This window comes from Vigna unguiculata, chromosome 11 (genome assembly GCF_004118075.2).
Source record: "Vigna unguiculata cultivar IT97K-499-35 chromosome 11, ASM411807v1, whole genome shotgun sequence".
In the NCBI taxonomy this organism is placed as follows: Eukaryota; Viridiplantae; Streptophyta; class Magnoliopsida; order Fabales; family Fabaceae; genus Vigna; species Vigna unguiculata.
In genome coordinates, this window is record NC_040289.1 from 28014568 (window position 1) to 28026525 (window position 11958).

The 11958-nt window shown below is 30.7% G+C and overlaps 1 long non-coding RNA gene across 1 annotated transcript; it reads left to right on the top strand.

Annotated features, from left to right (window-relative positions):
• Window positions 1–3091: 3091 nt before the first annotated feature.
• Window positions 3092–3638, top strand: LOC114169548. The gene is made up of 2 exons (XR_003600963.1): window positions 3092–3259; window positions 3432–3638. It is a non-coding gene; the product is annotated as an uncharacterized LOC114169548 (long non-coding RNA).
• Window positions 3639–11958: the final 8320 nt, after the last annotated feature.

The window sequence follows — 11958 nt, forward strand, 5'->3', positions numbered from 1 at the left end:
TACAAGTTGGTCCTGGTCTAGAGAACTTTAGTCCTGGTCTAGAGAACTTTAGTGGACATTTTGACTCTATGAACTTTTCATAATTAATGATAGATTTCATTGAATAATTTTTCATGGTTAAAAAATAATTTTCATGGTTAAAAAAAAAATATACGAGCTGATCCTGGTGCAGATAACTTTAGTGGACATTTTGACCCTATGAAATCAGGGTTTTTTTTTTTATTTTATGAATTTTTTGACCTTAACCCATGTGGACTAAAGTCAAATCTTATAGAAAAGATCAAACTGATAACCCTAACTAATCTTAAACAACATCAATGTAAGTGTTAGCTTGTTGGAAGCTAGTAATAGTTTGCGTCTGCGTCAGTTTGAGAATTACATCCACTTTAAATCAATGATAAGTAAAATAATATAATTTTAAGCCTTATTTCATTCAAATGCACGCTTATTCGTCATTTTTAAGAAAATATTTATTGTTGTCATGATCAAGTTGAAGGTCCTGACTAGAGCTTGTAAAAAATGAACTGAACAAGAATATACAATAATTGAAAACAAAGAATAAAAAGACATGATGGAAGAAGTGTATTGTTAAAGCAAAATTCAACAACCCTTGGTTAGTGTTTGTCATAACATATACAAAGCATGAAGATATTTTGTTTGAAAGACAAGGAACTATGAAAAAGAACATATCATGTAAAACATATTGTTTCATGTCATAGATGATACAACATATTGCAATTTCCACTTCGTTTGATAAGTGGAATATACAATAAATAATAAGTGCATGAAGACGTTAAGTTTACATTGTACCTAACAAAAATGTTCTCGAAACGCATTATCATGTTGTGGGAAATGCATTTATTTGTTGAATGCTCGGCCAATTGCAAAGTAAAAGTCTATACAAAATTCTTTGGAATATGAGATAAAGTTGTTTTGTGTTAGAAATGTTAGAATAATTTAAAAAAAAAGTTAAAATAAAATAATATTGGTATCGATGTTTTAATTCTAGAGTTAAATACTATTTATGTATAAACAACTTTTTTTCATTCATTAGAAATATTTTTGTTTAAATTATATCGATGACAATCGACTCTTATGTCTCCTTTTTCTATATCTATAAATACCACCTAGGTTCATGAGAAAAAACACACTAAACACTAGAGTTCTCTTAAACACATATTAATAATGTTTTGAACAGCCCCGAAAAATCAATGTTGAAATCTAACATGGTTTCTCATGCGCCAAATCATCTGGACAATACCAATAATCACATCCTGACGAGTCAACCTAATTAGAGGACTGCATTATTTTTAGAAAAGCAATAATTGAATCAGGAGAAGCAATTATAAAGTCTCCAAAAATATGTTTCACCCATAACCAGAACTTCATTGCCATATCACAATAAAAAAAGAGATGAAAAACACATGGAATAACCATTATAAACCCTATATTAACCTGAATATTGTGTTCGATAGTAACATATCACTGAACGATATTTAAATAGTATATAAATATGAATAATATATTTAAATAATTATTTATTATTATTTAATATTTTTTTAATAGGTAGTTTAATAATTTAATTGTGTCAGTAATACCTTCTATAATCCTCTTGTTATGAATGTCTTGGAGGACTGCAATCAAATATGCTGCAAGGACTACTACTAAAGTACCAGCAATGGAGTGCCTATATAGATCATTCACTTGAGCTTTCAGTTGCTCAGAGGTATTTGGTGTGAGAATATATGTTTCCTCTACTTATCATAATTGTAATTTGCAACTTCTGATTTATTATAACTAAGTTATTCTTTAATGGTTTCCCTATTTTAATTTAACTTTAAATGTTTGGTTCTGCCACCTTAAATGAAAGGTTTTTACATGTGAAAAAAATGAAATATTTTGTGATGAAAAACTACAAGAGTAATGACTTGTGCAAACACAACTATTGAACTATTATTCTCCATGAGTGAAATGCAATTGATTATGCATGCTTCTTCCACTGTTTAAATAGAACTAGTAAACCAATTGTTTAGTCAACATTAGTAATCCAGTTTTAAGCTTTGAAATATAGGCAGTGTTGAGAAGGAATGATTGCTTCTAAGCAACTGCAAAGTTCTTGTTGTAGCCTTTAAATTGTAGAAGTAATATCTTTGCAAATTAATGACAATTGATTGTTTCCTGCAAGAATGTTTTTGTGCTTGTGTATCTGGCTGCAGTTACAAGGTTAGTGTGATTTCAAAAACATAAATTTTGGTTAACTTATCATATCCCTTCCAGCTCTCCTCTCTTCCTATATGTTGTTACTGATTTGAGTGTTGTGTTTGACACTAAAAGCATTGGTGAGATTCTGTTTGGGGAAATTAAAATGGTTGCAGCTGCTGAGATTGAACAAAAAGTTGAGATTAAAATGTTTTCAATTTTTGTCCCTGTTTGAGTATGCATGTACACTGGTAGTCTCTTTACTGGTTTGGTGGGTCACTTAAGTAATTATACAGTGATAAGGCACAGTTTTTATCCATCCCAAAATTTCTATTAGAACCCTTTAATTATTCATCCTGATTGATAGTGAAACTGTGATTACCATGCTTCATTTAACAAGCAATTGAAAAGGCCATTTTTTCATGGGTTACCATGCGTGTAATTTGTTGTCTAAAAGAGACAATTTTAGTTTGATATATTAAGAAACATTCAACTATTTGTTTGTCCAGGAACAGTGAAAATAGTAGGAAAAACTAAGAAAGTACAATAAATTGAAAATTAGAGCTGAATGGGATTGTCAATATGATGGTGTTATATTTTTTGCTAATTTATTGTTGTTTTGGCATTTATATCCGCCCGTTTCCAAAGTGGTAAGGTTGGTAACATTGGATCCATTATGTCCTCTCCTTTTGCTTTTACTATCTCTAAAGTTCTGGTGTCTTATTTTAATCATGGTAGACCCCACCAAAGTTTCTTATCCACAAAATAAACATCTTTATAGTATGTCCATCACAGCAAAATTATTATATGTTAGCACATATGAAAAGTTGACATGTGTTGCAATATTAAAAAAGTTCTATCCTATGTCTTTCAATTTTGCAAATAAAAGTTGGAGCATTAAGTTCATGCTTTAATCACGATTTTAATAACTTTGAGTTCTGAAGCTCCTTTTTTCTTTCTCTAGGTTATTGCTGTTGGAATGAATCCTCTTCAAATTGCTCTTGGGATTGAGAAGACAACAACTGCACTTGTTTCTGAACTCAGTTTCATGTCAAGAGAGGTAGGATCCGTTTATTTCTTTTTAAAAAACTAAGACATCTGGATTATTAAAATTTTTGAAGACTTGTTTCTCATATTTTACCAATGTAAAACTTATTCTCATTTGAATTCTAACACAAGGTTGATTTAATTATGATTTTTGCTTCGTGTCAATTATTACTTATAATTTGCAGGGCGGGGAATGATTATGCAGTTGAAAACATGATTTTTGAGGCACTGCATAAGCAAGAGAGTAGTAGTGACAATTGAAACTAGAAAAGTAGAGATTATGGAGGGAATGCAATTTGATCATGTATATTTGTCCCCATACTTTGTCAACAATAGAGGAAAGATGACAGTGGAATTCCACATGTATTTATGAAAGATTCTACTCACTTCTATTGTGCCAGGTTATTGTTGGGCAGTTATAAGGTTAATGTATTATTCGGTTATCCTAAGGTAAATTTATCGTGCTCTATGGAAAGAGTTACTATGTTTATTAGCGGTTACCAATATGTACTTGGCATTGAATCACATGATATTTAATTGACCAAACGCTGTAAAATCTTCGGATGATTGGTTAATAGCTTTATAACTAGATTATAACGCAGCATGACCAAACATCTATCTTCTGGGACATTATATAAAAGATCATTCATTTGACTTGAATAGTCCAAACTAAGAATGATCATATATTGAATTTTTAAAGATCTGATGCAAATTTAATCAAAATCCAAAAATATAGATAAGATTTTAGATTCATATCTTTCTTTTTATGCTCAAACTAGTTTGGATATTTTTAAATCAAGGTCAAATTCATATCCAAATATTTAAATTAAGATAAAATTCCAAATCTACTTCTAAATTCAAATCTAGAAAATGGATTAAAATATGGATTAACTAAAAAACAGATTTAAGGAAATGGATTTTTAACGGAAAACAGGTTGAAGAGAAATGGATTCTTAATGAGTCAAAACAGAGCAAAATTGGAGCAGATTGATAAAAGTAAAACTTTTGCCCAGTGATAAGTTGAACTTAATAACTAATGTTGAATATTCATCCACCAAAGGCCCCGCGCATAGCTTCCATAGTTGCGTGTACAGATCAACATCTACCACACCAAATAGAACATAAATCAAAACAATTAAGATCCTCACTTTCACAAATGAAAGTAAACAACTTCTCCCCTATCCAAGTTCCTCTAAATATAAATAATATATTAATTAATATTTAAACAACTATACAAAAGTTTTAATTACAAAAGTTTTAAATTCATCTACTACACAAATATATAAAAAAAGTTAAACAATATATGAAATAATAAAATTATAATAATATTATAATTTAATAATATTAAAAATAAAAAATAAAAAATAATATACTATATAATCTATATAAATTTTTAACATTAAATAAAAACTAAAATCATATAAATATCCATATAAATTCCATAAACCAACTTCAAGCTAAAACAAAATATGAGATAAATATAAGTTTTACACGCAGAAAAAATAGTTTACAATTTCCACTCATATAAAACCGCATGGTGTTTTTAGAAAACAACCAGGTGTTTTAGAAAACCGCATGGTGTTTTAATGTCTTCCGCATTAACTCTCTCCGCCCACGCATTAATTCTCTCTAACAACTCCTTTTTTCTTTTTTTTAAAAAAAACAACGTTCTCTCCTTTGCGTTTTCACTTACCCGTTCCAATTTATTGGTCACAACAACTCTTCAACACTCAACTCCTTTCAAACTTGATAATGAAAAAGAGTACAACATAAAGAAGGTTCTGGGGCCCTTGTCCACATGCAATTCTTTTCAATTCACCAAGACTAAGGGTCTTTGCAATGGACTCAAATATAGAAAACGCATCCTCATCACCACCAAAAGCTGGAATGATAGGTTTCCCATCAATGGGTAACCCAGTTAAAAAAAGAACATGCTCAAGCGTGATGTTCATACAGATATGTCATTGACTAAGAAAGAAAAAAGTCTAAGTGTTCGACTTTGATTTGGTATTTTTCTAATAAAATTTGACACAAACGAGTTGGATAAGAGTTGCTTTATGCACTACCATCAATAAGCGAAAAAGACAACTGGCTGGACCATTTGAGGATATGCTTTCAATAGTGAAAGCCTTCATTTCATTATCCAATTCGCGATATAACTCTTTTAATGTGTCCAACTTGCCACAACCCTTAAATGCCATTCCTACATTTATTCAGTTCATAAACATATACAAGAGCAATTAATGAAAAAATATGAGCAGATAAAAGAATTAATGGAAGTTGGCAAAAAAAAATGTATACAGAAGTTCAGTGAATCAGAGACAGTATACAAGTTGCAATCCAATGAATACATTAACTCTAGAGATGAGAAGGAAAGGAGGGTGGAAAATGAGAATGATGAATTAAAGTGCAAAACTGTATACTTTAACGAAGCCAAGATTGTTGAGTTTTGTGGCAAACCAAACTGCACTACGTATAGAAATCAAACTACAACACAATTTCACTAAGAAAATACCAATCTAGGCTAAACTCAACTATTATTCTAGAAAAATATTCAATCCTTTAAAACTAACTCCAAAGTAGTTTGAATTGGTGTGAAAATGAATTAGTTTTGACTACTTAGATATACACAGGATTTTGCAATTTATATCTACAACTAATACAAGTTATGATTTAAAATAATGACCCAAAATAAATATATAAAACGTCACATGTCAATAATTAGAGTATAATATAACACATCATGAACAACCAACACATTGACCTGTATGAAAATGGTAACCCACGGAAAAAAGGCCTTTTCAATTGCTTGTTCAATGAAGCATGGCAAGCACAATTTCACTATAAGTCAGGATGAATTATTAAAGGGTTCTAATAGAATTTTTGGGGTGAGTAAAAACTGTGCCTTGTCACTGTATAGGTCCCAAGATATAGTTTATCTCAATACAAACAACACAATTATTGCAAGCTTAAAAATAGCAAAAGAATCTGAACCAGCAACACAGTCAAAACTAGGTCCCAAGACAAAGTTTATTTCAATACAAACAACACAATTGTTGCAAGCTTACAAATAGCAAAAGACTAATGGAAAAAACTAACTACTAAAAATTATGCAGAAATTTAAAATCATCTTGTGCCTTGATAAACTACTTTAGAACACTACTAAAATGAGTATGTAAATCTGAAATAGGCCTAATACTATCAAAATTAACCAGAAACAATAACAAAACAAGATCAATTTCATCTACTAAACAACTATTGTAGGTATTTATAGAATTATAACTGAATTGCAAAAAGTTCACTATATGCCTAGAAATATACCACAAAACATAAAAAATTTCAAGGTAAAATTGACAGAAAAATAAATTTCTAAAAACAGCATACTAGAATTAAGGAAAGGAAGATGGAACCAAGTTGGATGTGCAGCTCTCAAGACTAAAACTTGTGCAGCAGACCTACAACAACACAACAGTAGAGTTAAGCTTCTTCCACCCCACACTTTAAATCGTTACTGGTGTGAGTTAAACAAATATTATTATAAAATTTTAAATAAAAAATAGGCCAAAAAATTAACAAAAAAATAGTCTAAGACTAAAACTATAATGACATTTATAAAAAAATATAAGTAATTCTATACATACAATGAACAAATATATACATACAATGAAAAACTAACCTCTTCTAATTGAAAGACGAACTTTGAGAGGGAGTTTAGGGTCTCCGCACATTACTGGCCAAATGGGAACGAAGAGCAAGTGTGACGAATCTCAAAACGCTGCAAATGGGGATGAAAACGAAAAATAATCGGTTCAAAACGCGTAAAATCAACCCATAATCAAACCCCAACAAGTTTGATGGCGAAAACCTTTCGAAACTCACCTGGAGGGGGTCGGAAATGGCGTCGCCGGCGGGAACTCTCGCGGAAACGATGAACAGCGCGAGGGTTTCTGCATTTCGCGCAGAGATAAACCAAAACTTAACGTCGGGGGTGTGGTATCCGACGTTAAGTGACGTCTGGCGTGTCCTGGTCCGACGTAAAGGGACGTCTAGCGCGTCCTGGTCCGACGTCAAGGGACGTTTGAAGCGTTGGGGGTCGACGTCCTTTTTTGAGTGACGTCAGGGTATCTTTTAACAGACGTTAAGTGACGTTTGTCCGCTCCACGTCAGACGTTAAAAAGGTCCCGTTATTTACAAAAATGTCACCGATCACTTTTAACGCTGGGCTTTTTTTAGGCAAACGTTATTGGGGTGATGTTAAAAGGCTTTTTTGTGTCAATGAATGTGGAAACTGATGAGCGTGAAGAGAAAGATTAAGAAATTGGAATTGGGTGAAATTTGAAGGTAAATAAATAAGGTTAAAATACCTTTTTGGTCCTAATTTTCGTCAACTTTTTTCAAATAAGTCCCAATTTTCGCGGGGTGCTCAGATAGGTCCTAATTTTTGTCACTTTGGTTCAATTAGGTCCTAACTGGGTAACGCCGTTTAAATTGATAACGTTTCACTGTACAGTTGGCTATTCTTTGCTACGTGTCCAAATACTAATCTTACGTGTCAGTGTTTCTGTACAATGAGGTGGTTAATTAGTGGGTTAAACACATTACGTTTTTAATTAAATGTAAATAATGAAAATTTAAAAAATAAAGTGTTAGGGTTTATAAAAAGTCGAAGAAGCCATCTCATGTGTGAACTTGGTCATGCTTGGAACGTTGAAGCTTTGTTGCAGCTATGTCTCGGACCCAATCATCTTCTTCATATTGTAATAACTGTGTGCAGCGTAGTGTTCCCTCTTCTCACACCCAAGCTTTAAGACCCATTTGTGACTGTGGGGAAGCTGCAGTTCTGAGGACAATGACAACACAAACGCACAATAAAACAAACAGAACCGCTTTCGAAAATCACACCAACCCAATCACAAACGAGCAAAACCAATATCGCAAACGACCAATCACCAAAAAACGAAAGTGAAAGCTCTAACGCAATAGAAAACCTAACCTGGATTCAATATCTGCAATGAATTGATTATGATCCCGTAACAATTGCACAACCCAAACGAAGCAAATTTGCTTTTCTTTCTTTCCCCCAAATTCGAGCACAGGTAACCTAAATCCCCAAATTTGCTTTTCTTTCTTTCCCCTAAACACGTTTAACCCCTTTTACTTTTTAATCTGCGTTCAAATATCTTTTTAATTTTCCTTTCTTTTAATTTTTTTATCTTTAAATACAATTAATTAAAACCTTAATGTGTTTAACCACCTAATTAATCACCTGATTATAAAGAAAAACACTAACACGTAGGATTAGTATTTGGACACGTAGCAAATAATAGCCAACTGTACAGTTAAACGTTATCGATTTAAATGGCGTTACCCAATTAAGACCTAATTGAACCAAATTGACAAAAATTAGGATCTATTTGAGCACCCCGCGAAAATTGGGACCTATTTGAAAAAAGTTGACGAAAATTGGGACCAAAAAAGTATTTTAACCAATAAATAATCATGTCTTTAAATATATAAAAGAAGACTTTAAATATATAAAAGAAGAGAAGAAAAAACTTGCTTAAGTGTGACGCGACAACGATAGGGCCACTACAACATTTTCAAGTAACATTTTCACAGTTACATTTATTAAAAATGTTACTTTTATGTATACTTTCGTTACATTTTTTTAAATGTTAGAATAAAGAATATTAACAGTTATTTTGTAACATTTTAAAAAACGTTACTATAGGTCATTACACTTTTTTATGCTTTTAGTAACATTTTTTTATTATAATTATTAAAAATGTTACTATAGATAATATTTATAACTTACAGAAACTTTTTTAAATAAATATTATTATAAATTATATTTTAAATAAATGTTTATTTCTATTACCTACAAATTTTCTTGATAAAAATTATTCATAAAAATATTTTCAATTTTTATAATAAAATATTTGCTACAAAAAATATTTATAATTTTTGTAAGATATTTTTTTTTCAAGTAATACTCACAAAATTTTTTGTAAAAAATTGTTTCCAACAAATCAAAATTGATACCTGCAAATTTTATGAATTAATAATAATATTATAAATTGCAGAAAACTTATAAAAAAAAGTTTCATAAAAAAATATTTTTAAAAATCCAATAATTATACTTATCAATTTTGCTGGATAATATTATATTTTTAAATTGTTTAATAAAAATTTGCAGCAAATCAACATTTTCGTATACTCTCATTTTCCTCGTCATAGATTTCACTCCCCTCGTCATAGATCGTCGTTGTCGTTTTTGTTGCCATTGGAGTCATAGGTCATCGTTATCAACTTTTTCTCTCACATTTTCACACAGTCTCCTCAATCTTTCGTTGATCTAGCAACGATTTCATATTTTCACTCCGATCTCAACGGCTTAATCTCACTCAGGTTTCTTACTTGTTGTTTTCGCCCTTTTTTCTTCTTGTTCTCGCTCACCTATCTCTCACCCTCTCATGGTCTCTCGTGTTTGTGATTCACATTGTTATGTTTTTTCACAGATAATGGATTAAAATTCGTTCTGACATTTGAATATTAATTGTCTATTTTTGATTTTTTACATGTTCTCGTGTTTCGACGTTTTATAAGTTTTGAGATTTTATAGGTAAGTTTTCTTGCTTTTTCTTTACTTTTCATTTTCAATTGTGATTTGATTTTTGTTTTCATAGGTAGGTTTTCATTTTCATATGTAGGTTCTGCAATTCACATTATTGGTTTGGTTGTTCTTATTTTTATTGTTGACAATGATTTAATTTAACTAGATCAAACTGTTAATAAGGTCATGGGCTGGATGGTTAAAAAGGCCCAAATCGTAATTGTTAAATTCATGAGTCTAGTTCCTATAATATGCACACCAATGAGTTCTCACTTTCAATTGCTTTGTTCAAGTGAAAATTTCCCCAACATCAATATAAACAATGACATAATCAACAAAAAACATGTTTCAACAAGCATACATTTATATCCAAAAGAAGGCTACAGTGAGAAAGGAACTTGTGGTCACCAACCATTATAAAGTAAATTTGAACATTAGATATAGTAGTTTTTAGATTAATGGCTGAAATGTTTTTTGTTTTTCTTCTCTTTTTGTCTGATTTAACAGTGTTACATAATACAATTTAATAGGGCAGTTTTCTGAGTTCAATTCAAAAAATATTTATGTTTCTGCCTGGAAAGAATTCTGGATAGTTGATAGGTTCTAGGTATATAGGAAGGGACATATAGTAAACCAAAAAGACGTCAAAATAAAATTTCTCCCTTCTCTCCCCTTTGATACTAAGCTTATTAATAAAAAGATTTACCTGGATAGAAGCTTTGCAATGATCAACAGATAATTGTAATTCTCCTACTAAACAAAAAGCCTGAGTTTATAATATATTGTATAATACAAGTAATGGTTCTGTTTCCCTTTCGAATTTGAGTTTTTCACTTGGATAAAGGGAAAATAACGAAATTTGTTGAATGAGGGAGTTGATTAAATGGCAAAAGTTTGTTGGCCAAATTTTGATCTAGAGTGTGAGAACTTCAACAACGAATCAATCATGCAAGGTTCACTGTTTTATTTTCCCTTGAATTGCAAGTTTGGTTTCCTTTTCTTTTTCTTAGCAATGGTTTGCAAATTGTGTAGATTCTCTCTGCATTTACATATAGCTTAATTGGTTTAATGTAATCTCAAAGGTAAAAGGAAAATAAAAGCATAACAAAAAGGTTAAAAGCTTGGGTAATTTTTAACTTAATTAGTCTTTGTTATCAATTTAATCCTCACTTGAGTCCAAGGTTAGTCTTAGCTATAGCTTTCTATTAGCCATCTATTAGGCTTTATTTTTTTGTTCTCTTTTCCTTTTTCATTTATGTTATTCTCCATCGTATATATACCTGCTTATCTTAAAATAAAAGATGAAATCCTTCATTGATCATTCTTTTCACTTATTTTCTCACCCTAGGTAGCTCCCTATGAAAATGGAGAAGAAGTGACTCTTTGATGGTAACTTTCTTTATTGCCTTTGATTAGAAACATATGTTAGCAACTCCTCTGTTTTAATTTGAACAAATGAACAAAAAAGATAGCTGAAAACTAAATTGAAAAGCATATTGAACAAACATAATTTTTGTTAAAACTCCATTAAGTCAATTGTAACAAAAGACCGAGATGCACTAGTGGAATCTACCATCTACGGTTAGTTCTATCCACCATGAAATGAAAATCTATGTTTATATTAGAATATTGACAAAGTGAATGCTATTAATTGTAATTTGATTCTTGATAGGAATATATAATGGAAGAAGGGTTGAAGGATAAGAGTATCTTTGACTCATCAAGTTAACTCTCTCTTATAGCTTTTGATTCTATTTTGGTAATTTTGTTCAGCTTGAGACTTTAATAAAATCATTTTTCATTTATATGTTTTGTCCATAATGTGGTGAGAAAGAAAAACCATCCTTGTTGGCCAAGAATGTTAAAGTGTCATTTCCAAGTGATTATTGGAGACACTACAAGTGAGCTCTTAGAGAAAAATGCACATGTCTTGAATAACATCTCTACTAATCTTGAAAAAAAGGAAAAAGTCCAGAAAACTAAGACCAAGTTAACTAAGAGGTGATTAGCATATTTTTTCTTTATTTTTCTTTTATATTATCTATCAATTAGTTTTCTTAATAATATTTTGGAACATATCTTACTATTTCTTTTATCCA